The sequence below is a fragment of the Lissotriton helveticus genome, chromosome 8 (genome assembly GCF_964261635.1).
Source record: "Lissotriton helveticus chromosome 8, aLisHel1.1, whole genome shotgun sequence".
In the NCBI taxonomy this organism is placed as follows: domain Eukaryota; kingdom Metazoa; phylum Chordata; class Amphibia; order Caudata; family Salamandridae; genus Lissotriton; species Lissotriton helveticus.
In genome coordinates, this window is record NC_136069.1 from 1,714,233,140 (window position 1) to 1,714,245,839 (window position 12,700).

General features: G+C 54.7%; 1 protein-coding gene across 1 annotated transcript in view; it reads left to right on the forward strand.

Moving 5' to 3' along the window:
* Positions 1-11,664: 11,664 nt before the first annotated feature.
* Positions 11,665-12,700, forward strand: part of LOC144774146 (NACHT, LRR and PYD domains-containing protein 12-like) — a 669,012-nt gene continuing 667,976 nt past the window's right edge. Inside the window, exon 1 of the mRNA XM_078659165.1 lies at positions 11,665-11,769. The gene's annotated coding sequence lies outside the window, so the exon portion shown is untranslated. The remainder of the gene's footprint in view (positions 11,770-12,700) is intronic.

A 12,700-nucleotide genomic window follows, 5' to 3' on the forward strand; every position in this document is an offset into this window, starting at 1 on the left:
TCCTCACCCTCCACTACTTCCAGGGCATTTCTGTGCTCTCCACACTCTCCACTACTGCCAGGGCCTCTCTGTGCCCTCCTCACCCTCCACTTCTACCAGGGCCTCTCTGTGCCCTCCTCACCCCCCACTACTGCCAGGGCCTCTCTATGCCCTCTTCGCCCTCTCTGTGCTCTTCTCATCCTCCTCACGCCCTTCTCACCCTCCACTACTTCCAGTGCCTCTCTGTTCCCTCAACACCCTCCCCTGCCAGGTCCTCTCTGTGCCCTCCTCCCCCTACACTACTGCCAGGGTCTCTCTGTGCTCTCCTCACCCTCCACTCCTGCCAGGGCCTCTCTGTGCTCTCCTCACCCTCCACTCCTGCCAGGGCCTCTCTGTGCTCTCCTCACCCTCCACTACTGCCAGGGCCTCTCTCTACCCTCCTCACCCTCCACTATTGCCAGGGCCTCTCTGTGCTCTCCTCACCCTCCACTCCTGCCAGGGCCTCTCTGTGCTCTCCTCACCCTCCACTCGTGCCAGGGCCTCTCTGTGCTCTCCTCACCCTCCACTCCTGCCAGGGCCTCTCTGTGCTCTCCTCACCCTCCACTACTGCCAGGGCCTCTCTCTACCCTCCTCACCCTCAACTACTGCCAGGGCCTCTCTGTGCCCTCCTCAGCCTCCACTACTGCCAGGGCCTCTCTGTACCCTCCCCACCCTCCACTACTACCAGGGCCTCTCTGTGCTCTCCTCACCCTCCACTACTACCAGTGCCTCTCTATGCCCTCTTCACCCCCTTTGTGCCCTCCTCACCCTCTGCTACTGCCAGGGCTTCTCTGTACCCTCCTCACCCTCCACTACTGCCAGGGTATCTCTGTGCCCTCCTCACCCTCCCTGTGCCCTCCTCATCTTCCACTACTGCCAGTGCCTCTCTGTGCTCTCCTCACCCTCCACTACTGCAAGGGCCTCTCTGTGCCCTCCCCACCCTCCACTACTACCAGGGCCTCTCTGTGCTCTCCTCACCCTCCACTACTACCAGTGCCTCTCTATGCCCTCTTCACCCCCTCTGTACCCTCCTCACCCTCCACTACTGCCAGGGCCTCTCTGTGCTCTCCTCACCCTCCCCTACTGCCAGTGCCTCTCTGTGCCCTCCTCAGCCTCCACTACTGACAAGGGACTCTCTGTGCCCTCCACACCCCACTTCTGCCAGAGCCTCTCTGTGCCCTCCTCACCCCCAGCTGCTGCCAGGACCTCTCTGTGCCCTACTCACCCTCCACTACTGCCATGGCCTCTCTGTGCCCTCATCACCCTCCACTACTGCCAGGACCTCTATGTGCCCTACTCACCCTCCACTACTGCCAGGGCCTCTCTGTGCCCTACTCACCCTCCGCTACTGCCAGGACCTCTCTGTGCCCTACTCACCCTCCACTACTGACAAGGGACTCTCTGTGCCCTCCACACCCCACTTCTGCCAGAGCCTCTCTGTGCCCTCCTCACCCCCCGCTGCTGCCAGGACCTCTCTGTGCCCTACTCACCCTCCACTACTGCCATGGCCTCTCTGTGCCCTCCTCACCCTCCACTACTGCCAGGACCTCTCTGTGCCCTACTCACCCTCCACTACTGCAAGGGCCTCTCTGTGCCCTCCCCACCCTCCACTACTACCAGGGCCTCTCTGTGCTCTCCTCACCCTCCACTACTACCAGTGCCTCTCTATGCCCTCTTCACCCCCTCTGTACCCTCCTCACCCTCCACTACTGCCAGGGCCTCTCTGTGCTCTCCTCACCCTCCCCTACTGCCAGTACCTCTCAGTGCCCTACTCACCCTCCACTACTGACAAGGGACTCTCTGTGCCCTCCACACCCCACTTCTGGCAGAGACTCTCTGTGCCCTCCTCCCCCCCCGCTGCTGCCAGGACCTCTCTGTGCCCTTCTCACCCTCCACTACTGCCAGGGCCTCTCTGTGCCCTCATCACCCTCCACTACTGCCAGGACCTCTATGTGCCCTACTCACCCTCCGCTACTGCCAGGACCTCTCTGTGCCCTACTCACCCTCCACTACTGACAAGGGACTCTCTGTGCCCTCCACACCCCACTTCTGCCAGAGCCTCTCTGTGCCCTCCTCACCCCCCGCTGCTGCCAGGACCTCTCTGTGCCCTACTCACCCTCCACTACTGCCATGGCCTCTCTGTGCCCTCCTCACCCTCCACTACTGCCAGGACCTCTCTGTGCCCTACTCACCCTCCACTACTGCAAGGGCCTCTCTGTGCCCTCCCCACCCTCCACTACTACCAGGGCCTCTCTGTGCTCTCCTCACCCTCCACTACTACCAGTGCCTCTCTATGCCCTCTTCACCCCCTCTGTACCCTCCTCACCCTCCACTACTGCCAGGGCCTCTCTGTGCTCTCCTCACCCTCCCCTACTGCCAGTACCTCTCAGTGCCCTACTCACCCTCCACTACTGACAAGGGACTCTCTGTGCCCTCCACACCCCACTTCTGGCAGAGACTCTCTGTGCCCTCCTCCCCCCCCGCTGCTGCCAGGACCTCTCTGTGCCCTTCTCACCCTCCACTACTGCCAGGGCCTCTCTGTGCCCTCATCACCCTCCACTACTGCCAGGACCTCTCTGTGCCCTACTCACCCTCCACTACTGCCAGGACCTCTCTGTGCCCTACTCACTAATAAGTTTACCTACTCCCCTGCTTTGGACAGACCACTTTTTGGTCCCCATAACCTGGACTGCGCCTAAACCCTCACCGCCCGTACCTATCACGAGATTCATGTGAGCCTGGTCCCGCCTAGCAGTTGCCAACTGGTCTAGCAAACTCGCTAGTAATCCACCTCTTATCAACACTGACCCTTGCGTAGCCAACCAGGCATATGTCACCTGGATTACTCAATCTCTAGATGACACACTTCCCCAAAAAAAATCACGCTTAAGCGCTCCCAGAAAACTGCACCGTGGTACATGGAGGCTCTCAGGGACAAGAAACGGCTCTGCAGGCAATCGGAAAGACGATGGCGTTCTGACTTCTCAGCAGACAATAAAACCCGCTACCGAGAAGCCATCAGTGAATATAAAATTCTAATAAAAGCGGTTCAGGCTACATATTTTTCCAAGAGAATTCTGCTTGCAAAATCAAAACCCAAGGAAATGTTTCAAATCATTAAAAAACTAACAAAACCTTCCCTCAGCCTGCAGGCGGACAAGTCCATCACCCACTGCAATAATGTTGCGGAATTCTTTCATCAGAAGGTAAATACTATTTACTCAGCTTTTCCCCCCAAAAACCTGACCCCCTTAGTCCCACCTTTGGATCCCACAGGTTTCCTCATCAGTCAGCCCCGACCCACTCTGACTCACTTCCCTCCTTTGGATTTCGCTACCCTCGAATCCTTAGCACGGAAAGTAAAAACCGGATCCCCTGATGACTCAGCCCCGCCAGACATAATAATGGCAGCCTCTCAGATCACTCTGCCCATTATCAGGGAGGTGTTAAACGCCTCAATCTCCTCTGGCACAGTTCCGACCGTATGGAAGCAGGCCATGGTCAGATCATTACTGAAAAAACCTAACTTAGACCCAACTGACCTGTCTAACTATCGTCCCATCTCCCTGCTCCCATGGGCAAGCAAGATCCTGGAAAAATGCATAAACCAACAGCTGGTAAACTTCTTGGAAGACCATCACTTACTGGATCCCACCCAAACGGGCTTCAGACCGAAACACGGGACTGAGACCGCCCTTCTCATGGTCACAGAGGAAGCCAGGAAAATCCTGGATCAGGGAGGATCAGTGGCAGTGATCCTCCTTGATCTCAGCGCGGCTTTTGACACGGTCAGCCACGACACCTTGCTGTACCGTATGTCCCGGGCCGGGATCAAGGACAAAGCCTGTTCATGGTTTAAGTCCTTCTTAGAGGACAGATCCTTCAGAGTGTTTGAGGGCGAGTCTGTGTCCACAAGCAGACCTCTGAAATGCGGAGTCCCCCAGGGCTCCTCTCTAAGCCCCGCACTTTTTAATCTGTACATGAGGCCACTGGCTGATGTCGTCCGTCCATTTGGGGTTAAGATCATCTCTTATGTGGACGACACGCAGCTGGTGGTCTCACTGGCGCAGGAATCCATCCTGCCTGCACCAGGCGGGCTTAGAGAGTGCCTAGAGGAGGTGAAGACCTGGATGTCCCTATCGTCCCTAAAACTGAATGGGGACAAAACCGAGCTAATGCTCCTAGGCCCCCCAGACCTCAGCCTGCCCGCCTCCCTGTGGCCGCCTTGTCTGGGCTCCCCTCCAACTCCTAAAAACAATATTAAGAGTCTCGGAGTCTGGTTGGACAGATCTCTGTCCTTCAACGTACAAGCCACAAAACTCTCAGCCGCCTGTTTTGGCATCATGAGGAGGTTAAAGAAAATCCTTCCTCTCCTCCCCATGGAAGCAAAACAGGCGGCCATACAGGGCTTAATACAGTCACGCCTTGACTTCAATAAGGTGCTCTACTTTGGTGCCCCAGAATACACTCTGAGAAGGCTCCAGATAGTGCAGAACTGCGCAGCACGCATTCTGATCGAGCTCCCCCGCAGACAATCAGTGAGGGCCGGACTGGCAAGCCTCCACTGGCTACCAGTGCGCCACAGAGTTATGTTCAAGGTAATGTGTATAGCACACCAGGCCTTCTGGAACACTGGCCCCAGGATTACTCGTGACCTAATCACCCACTATATTCCTAGCAGGAGCCTCCGTTCCAGTCAGACCTTCCTCGCAATGGCCCCCAGAATAAAAAGGTCTAGGTCTGGAGGCAGGACGTTTTCCTATAATGCTGCCAGGGCCTGGAACGCCCTGCCACTGCACCTCAGAGCCAACCCCAATCTGTCTGCGGTTAGAAAACAGTTGAAAACTTTTCTCTTCATTCTGCCCAACTAACTCTATCCTTGCCTCCTTCATATGCTCTCTTGCGGGTTCATGGTAGTCTTAGCGCTTGGACGCCTCCGGGCAACAATTCGCGCTGTATAAATTCACATCCTTCCTTCCTTCCTTCCTTCCCTCCACTACTGACAAGGGACTCTCTGTGCCCTCCACACCCCACTTCTGGCAGAGCCTCTCTGTGCCCTCCTCCCCCCCCCCTGCTGCTGCCAGGACCTCTCTGTGCCTTCCTCCCCCCCGCTGCTGCCAGGACCTCTCGGTGCCCTCCTCCCCCCGCTGCTGCCAGGACCTCTCTGTGCCCTCCTCCCCCCCCCCCCGCAGCTGCCAGGACCTCTCTGTGCCCTTCTCACCCTCCACTACTGCCAGGGCCTCTCTGTGCCCTCCTCACCCCCCACTACTGCCAGGGCCTCTCTGTGCCCTACTCACCCTCCACTACTGCCAGGGCCTCTCTGTGCCATCCTCACCCCCCACTGCTGCCAGGGCCTCTCTGTGTCCTCATCACCATCTGCTACAGCCAGGGTCTCTCTGTCCCCTCCTCACCCTGCAATTCCAGGGACTACCCATGGCTCCCCACCCTGCCCTGGCTGCCCCTCAACACACTGGCTGAGTGTGTCAATGAGGCATCGAGCTCCTTGAAGCCAGGCCTCACTCAGCGTCTTAAGACTCAAATATTTCATTGTTGTTGCATCATTTTGATGCCAGGGCTCCGTCACCAGCTGCTGAGGGTCTGCTGGTGCCAGGGCAAGGGGCACCAAGGGTCTGATTCTAGGGTTACCACCGGCTGAAGGTCAACTTATGTAGGGTGTCTTCTTATGCCAGGGCTCTGCTGCTAAATCCCTGCACAGGCTTTCTTTATGCCAGGGCTCTGCTACAACATCCCTGCACGGGCTCTCCTTATGCCAGGGCTCTGCAGCTACATCCCTGCACTGGCTCTCCTTATGCCAGGGCTCTGCTGCTACATCCCTGCACTGGCTCTCCTTATGCCAGGTCTTGACTGCTTCATCCGTCCATGGGTTTTCCTTATGCCGAAGCTCGAACTATGCTGAAGGGTTGTATAGACTCCATTAAATGAAGAGTCCGCGCTGCTTTATCCCAGGGACCCAGTTATAGGCAGTGCAGCCGGTGCAGCGGCACCAAGACTTTGGCTGATCTCTAGCGCTTCAGTTTATTTTGATGCTCGTTGGCAGGGGCGCGAGGTAGGACACCCCAAACCCATTCTGGGTGGGGTCACGTGCCTGGGTGTTTGTGTGGGTCGGGGATGGTCCTGACATCACTGGGGGAATGGTGACGTGGTGAGAGGGCCCAGGTTTGAGATCTGATTGTGTCACTTTGAGTCCCACCGGCTCGTGCAAGAGCGGCTGATGGGGAGTCAAGCGCCAACTCCTCTTCGGCGCTGGTAGTGGGGGTGCGGTAGTAACTTCAGAACTCCAGATTATCAGGAGAGATTTCAGCTGTTGAAAGGGCATTGTGCCTTTAAAACTGCTTCCTAAGGCAGGCTGTGGTGTGTTCAAAGGTAATTAAACCAGGGAGACACACTGATGTTAAAGAAATCGCTTCAGCTTTTAGGTGCTTCTGGCTGCAGAGTGAAGAAATTTTATAACATGAATTTAAGATATTCTTAACTGCACTGGGAGTTGGGAAATATAACCTATGTAAAATGTTCTCTTAATTTATAGATTTATAAACTGCTTGACACAACCCCTTCTAAAGCTTTCAAATATTTCAGAATATATATTTTTATAAATGGAATGCAAAGTTGACATCCAGCCTTTTGAGAGTAGAGTAAGATGGGAATATATATATTACCTACTGGCGGTCGCCAGTAGGTATATATAGTTAGGACCTAGTTAACATAGGAAATTCCGAACATTCTATTGGGAATAACTTTGGCGCTGATTGAGGGATCGGCCTGTAATTTTCCTTAAATTTGCCTCGCTCCGCTCCTTCCCTGAAAGTTTCGGGGGGATTCGTCAGGCGGGGTCCGAGAAAAAAGAGGGGTCCCAAAACGTGTTTTCCCCATGTTAATTTCCATAGGGACATTCTGACAAGGCTACAGCTCGAACGGCTGAACGGAATTACACCAGATTTGGCAAAATGGTAGGGCCTGGTATGCAGCAGTGCCTTTTGTATGTTTGGTGTAAATCCCTCCAGTAGTTCTTAAGAAAATTGAATTTGAAATTTTTCAAATGGCATTTTCTATGGGACCTTTAGACACGGCTACAGCCCGAATGGCTGAACGGAATTACACCAAACTTGGCAAAATGGTAGGGACAGGTATGCAGTAGTGCCTCTTCTATTTTTGGTGAAAATCCCTCCAGTAGTTGTTGAGAAAATTGAATTTGAGCAAATTATATATCTATGTGCGCTCACAGTACGCGCACCGTATGCGTACGGTACGCTTACTGTACGCTTACGTGCGGGTACCCTTACGTGCGCAAGCGAGTTTCTGATTGGCTGGCAGTCGACTGTCAACATTCCAAACTGTACAAACCAGGAAGTGTTGGCCACCATCTTGTTTTTCAGAAGAACTGAGGCACAAGAGAGCCCAAAACAAGAGTGGAAAACACAAAAAAGGGGGCAGGGTAGAGACCCCCCAACCCTCTAGCCCTTCTCAGGGGGTCCCAAAAGGACCCTCAAGGGCAAAAAAAAATAGAGAAATTCAAAAAAATCACGGGGTACGCTCTCTTGTGCCTCACTTGTGCCTCACTTCTCCTGAGAAACAAGATGGCTGCTCAGGTGGTCCCAGAAGGATAATAACATATATAAACGTTATCCGCTAATAGAATTAGCATTTACAAAACCTTTGCAATTTATTGAAAAAAAAATATAGGTTTCACGCCTGATATAGTTAGGATTTAGCATTTAAAAAACCTTGCAAATTCACTGAAAAACCCATAGGTCTCAAGCCTTATATAGTTAGGAATTAGCATTTAAAAAACCTTGCAAATTCACTTAAAAAACCATAGGTTTCAAGCCTTATATAGTTAGGAATTAGCATTTAAAAACCTTGCAAATTCAATTAAAACACCATAGGTTTCAGGCCTCATATAGTTAGGAATTAGCATTTTAAAAACCTTGCAAATTCACTTAATAAAACCATAGGTTTCAGGCCTTACATAGTTAGGAATTAGCCTTTAAAAAAACATTGAAATTGCTCCTATATAGTTAGTTGTACTAACTATATTTCGCGCACCCGCAATCCACTGCTGATGATATCACATATTACATCATTCATGACATGGTCAGTGACATCACTGATGACATCTCAAATGACATCACTCAATAAATCAATCAGTGACACTTATATAGCGCGCTACCTACCCGTAGGGTCTCAAGGCGCTGGGGGGGGGGGGGGGTGCCGCTACTGCTCGAACAGCCAGGTCTTCAGCTTCTTCCTGAAGGCGAGGTGGTCTTGGGTCAGGCGCAGGTCGGGAGGGAGGGAGTTCCAGGTCTTGGCGGCCAGGTAGGAGAAGGACCTTCCTCCCGTAGTCGCTCTTCGGATGCGGGGGACGGCGGCGAGGGCGTGGTTGGCTGATCGGAGGTGGCGATTGGGCGCGTAGAAGTTGATTCGGCTGTTGAGGTAGCTCGGACCCTGGTCGTGTAGGGCTTTGTGTGCGTGGGTGAGGAGGCGGAAGGTGATTCTTTTGTTGACGGGGAGCCAGTGGAGGTCTCTCAGATGTCCGGTGATGTGGCTGGTTCGTGGGATGTCGAGGATGAGTCTGGCTGAGGCGTTCTGGATCCGCTGGAGTCTCTTCTGGAGCTTGGCGGTGGTACCGGCGTAGAGGGCGTTGCCGTAGTCCAGTCGGCTGGTGACGAGGGCCTGGGTGACGGTCTTCCTGGTCTCGGTGGGGATCACTGATGACATCACTGATGACATCTCATTTGACATCACTGTGTGATGTACACAGGAGTAAGGCTGAGCCCCCTGGGGGTGTGATGAGGTAGAATAGGTGCATTTCAGGAGTCATGGTCTGAGCCGCTGGGGGGGTGATGAGGTAGAATAGTTGCATTTATAGAGCGCCCTCCGCACAGAGTCCTGTACATTCTCCACGTCACGGGGCGGAGGAGCATCGCCACACTGCTCTCTGAGCATCTGAACTTAAAAAAGGAAAAATAAAATTATAATATCACGCGGTATTACAATTTTATAATTTTGTTGCTCGGCTGGTTAGGGGCAGGCTGCCTCTAACTGGAATAGGGGAGGAGTGGCAGGCCCTCACTTAAGTTTTCGGCCAGCCCTTCCGGCCCTTTGTAGGACAAAAATAGAGCATGTGTGGAGAACCTGCTGAGGCCCCCGGTCCCTCTCTGAGTGCCGAGCCACGGCATTCAGACCAATCACAACGCTGCATTGCAGCCAGCGTGGAGAACATGCCCAGGCCCCCGGTCCCTCTCTGAGTGCAGCTCCACTGGCTCAGACCAATCACAACGCTGCATTACAGCCTGCGTGGAGAACATGCCCAGGTCCCCTGTCCCTCTCTGAGTGCAGCTCCACTGGCTCAGACCAATCACAATGCTGCATTGCAGCCTGAGTGGAGAACATGCCCAGACCCCCAGTACCTCTCTGAGTGTCGAGCCAGAGCGCTCAGACCAATGACAACGCTGCATTGCAGCCTGCGTGGAGAACATGCCCAGGTCCCCTGTCCCTCTCTGAGCGCCGCACCACTGGCTCAGACCAATGACAAAGCTGCATTGCAGCCTGCGTGGAGAACATGCCCAGGCCCCCGGTCCCTCTCTGAGCGCCGAGCCAGAGCGCTCAGACCAATCACAACGCTGCATTGCAGCCAGCGCGGAGAACATGCCCAAGCGCCCGGTCCCTCTCTGAGCACCGCACCACTGGCTCAGACCAATCACAACGCTGCATTGCAGCCTGCGTGGAGAACATGCCCAAGCCCCCGGTCCCTCTCTGAGCACCGAGCCACTGGGCTCAGACCAATCACAACGCTGCATTAAAGTGGGAATGGAGTTGGCCTAACGGCTAGGGCGCTCAACTTCGAATCTGGGGAACTGGGTTTGAGTCTTGGCAATGACGCTGCAAGTCACTTTATCTCCCTGTGCCTAACAAAAATGAATGTATGTCCTCATGTAAGGTAACTGGTGCTTCGTAAAGCGCTCTGATACCTGATTCGGGTCAAGTTTCGCGCTATATTAAACTCTATAAAAAAAAAAAAGCCTGCGTGGAGAACATGCTCAGGCCCCCGGTCCCTCTCTGAATGCCGAGCTACAGTGCTCAGACCAATCACCATGCTGCTACCCTGTTCCTGGTTCCTGCCCCTGGAAGCGGCGAAGAGGACCAAAAGGCCGCAGCCGGCCTGCAGGTAAGTGCGTGTGTCTGGCGGCTCAGAAAGTGCCCATTTTCGTACAGCGCGTCATAGAGGTGTCCTGAACTTAGAATCCTGCCCCCCCAACTCCCGTTAATGTTTATTGTTAAAAGCAAACGCGATGGGTGCCCGTGCGGTACTTTGTGATTCCTTTAATCCCAGAGCCCTGTCTGTTGGGAGAGGACACTACCAGGGCAGTGAGATAGCACAACACTATTCCTGCTCCCTCAGAAAGTGGTGAGACCTCCACAGCTCACAGAAATCCACAGGCCTCAGTCTGGGGGTCTCCTGAGGGGGGCCCACAGCAGGCCACAGGGGCCACAGGGCAGTGACATCACACAACACTATTCCTGCCCCCTCAGAAAGTGGCGAGACCCCCACAGCTCACAGAAATCCACAGGACTCGCTCTGAATGGGGGTCCCCTGAGGGGGGCCCACAGCAGGCCACAGGGCAGTGACATCACACAACACTATTCCTGCCCCCTCAGAAAGCGGTGAGACCCCCACAGCTCACAGAAATCCACAGGCCCCAGTCTGAATGGGGGTCTCCTGAGGGGGGCCCACAGCAGGCCACAGGGGCCACAGGGCAGTGACATCACACAACACTATTCCTGCCCCCTCAGAAAGTGGTGAGACCCCCACATCTCACAGAAATCCACAGGCCTCGCTCTGAATGGGGGTCTCCAGAGGGGGGCCCACAGCAGGCCACAGGGGCCACAGGGCAGTGACATCACACAACACTATTCCTGCTCCCTCAGAAAGTGGTGAGACCCCCACAGCTCACAGTAATTCACAGGCCTCGGTCTGAATGGGGGTCTCCTGAGGGGGGCCCACAGCAGGCCACTGGGGCCACAGGGCAGTGACATAACACAACACTATTCCTGCTCCCTCAGAAAGTGGTGAGACCCCCACAGCTCACAGAAATCCACAGGCCTCGCTCTGAATGGGGGTCTCCTGAGGGGGGCCCACACCAGGCCACAGGGGCCACAGGGCAGTGACATCACACAACACTATTCCTGCCCCCTCAGAAAGTGGTGAGACCCCCACAGCTCACAGAAATCCACAGGCCTCAGTCTGAATGGGGGTCTCCTGAGGGGGGCCCACAGCAGGCCACAGGGGCCACAGGGGCCACAGGGGCCACAAGGGCCCCACATGATGCCCCTCCTTCAGGGCATCACTCTGGGCCCCGCAAGGCTTGATGGGAATCGCGGTGTCTGAAAAGGTGCGGTAAAACCAGAGCCCTGCAGCCCCAGAGGGTGAACTGAAGACAGGGTCACGACAGACCAGGGGCCCAAGGGTGGCTTCCTGTCGTGCGCGCCTGGGCTGTATGAACACGCCTTCTTTAACTCTGACATGTTTGAGGCCCTGCCGCACAGTGAGGCCACATGACACATTTCATCATGCTTTGACAGGCAGATACCACTTCCTCTTTAGGGGAAACCACGTGCAGCTGCTCTGTGAAGGGGAAGTGTTTCCAAAGAGCTGCGAGCAGGACTGTTTGCCACATACAATGCTGCGATTACACATTCGTGAGCTGTGACAGAGGGAGCGATGCTGTGAAGGTAAGAGACTTTGCTGCCTGATTGTAAATAATCACAGGTCTGCCTGAGGGAATTCTATGGGCCGATGCAATGTCCAGTGACGTAGGTGTGGGGGATTAGTGAGGGGAAGTTTGTGATCTAATGTAGGGAAGGAATGCCTCCACCCTCTGCTATTTCTTGTTTACTAGAATCAGGCCATAATTGAGGTGCAGGGGCCTCTCACACTCCAGGGCCCGTTGCTCTGCACCCCTGGAAAATGCCTTCAGATTATTCTCTCTGCTGTGATATGCCATGCAGTGGTATGCCGTGCAGTGGTATGCTGTGCAGTGGTATGCCTTGCAGTGGTATGCTGTGCAGTGGTATGCCATGCAGTGGTATGCTGTGCAGTGGTATGCCTTGCAGTGGTATGCTGTGCAGTGGTATGCCGTGCAGTGGTATGCTGTGCAGTGGTATGCCTTGCAGTGGTATGCTGTGCAGTGGTATGCCATGCAGTGGTATGCTGTGCAGTGGTATGCCTTGCAGTGGTATGCTGTGCAGTGGTATGCCGTGCAGTGGTATGCTGTGCAGTGGTATGCCGTGCAGTGGTATGCCGTGCAGTGGTATGCCATGCAGTGGTATGCCGTGCAGTGGTATGCCTTGCAGTGGTATGTTGTGCAGTGGTATGCCGTGCAGTGGTATGCCGTGCAGTGGTATGCCATGCAGTGGTATGCCGTGCAGTGGTATGTCTTGCAGTGGTATGCCATGCAGTGGTATGCCATGCAGTGGTATGCTGTGGAGTGGTATGATGCAGAGGTGGGCCGTGCAGTGGTATGCTGTGCAGTGGTATGCCATGCAGTGGAAAGCCGTGCAGTGGTATGCCGTGCAGTGGTATGCCGTGCAGTGGTATGCCGTGCAGTGGTGTGCTGTGCAGAGGTATGCCTTGCAGTGGTATGCCATGCAGTGGTATGCCGTG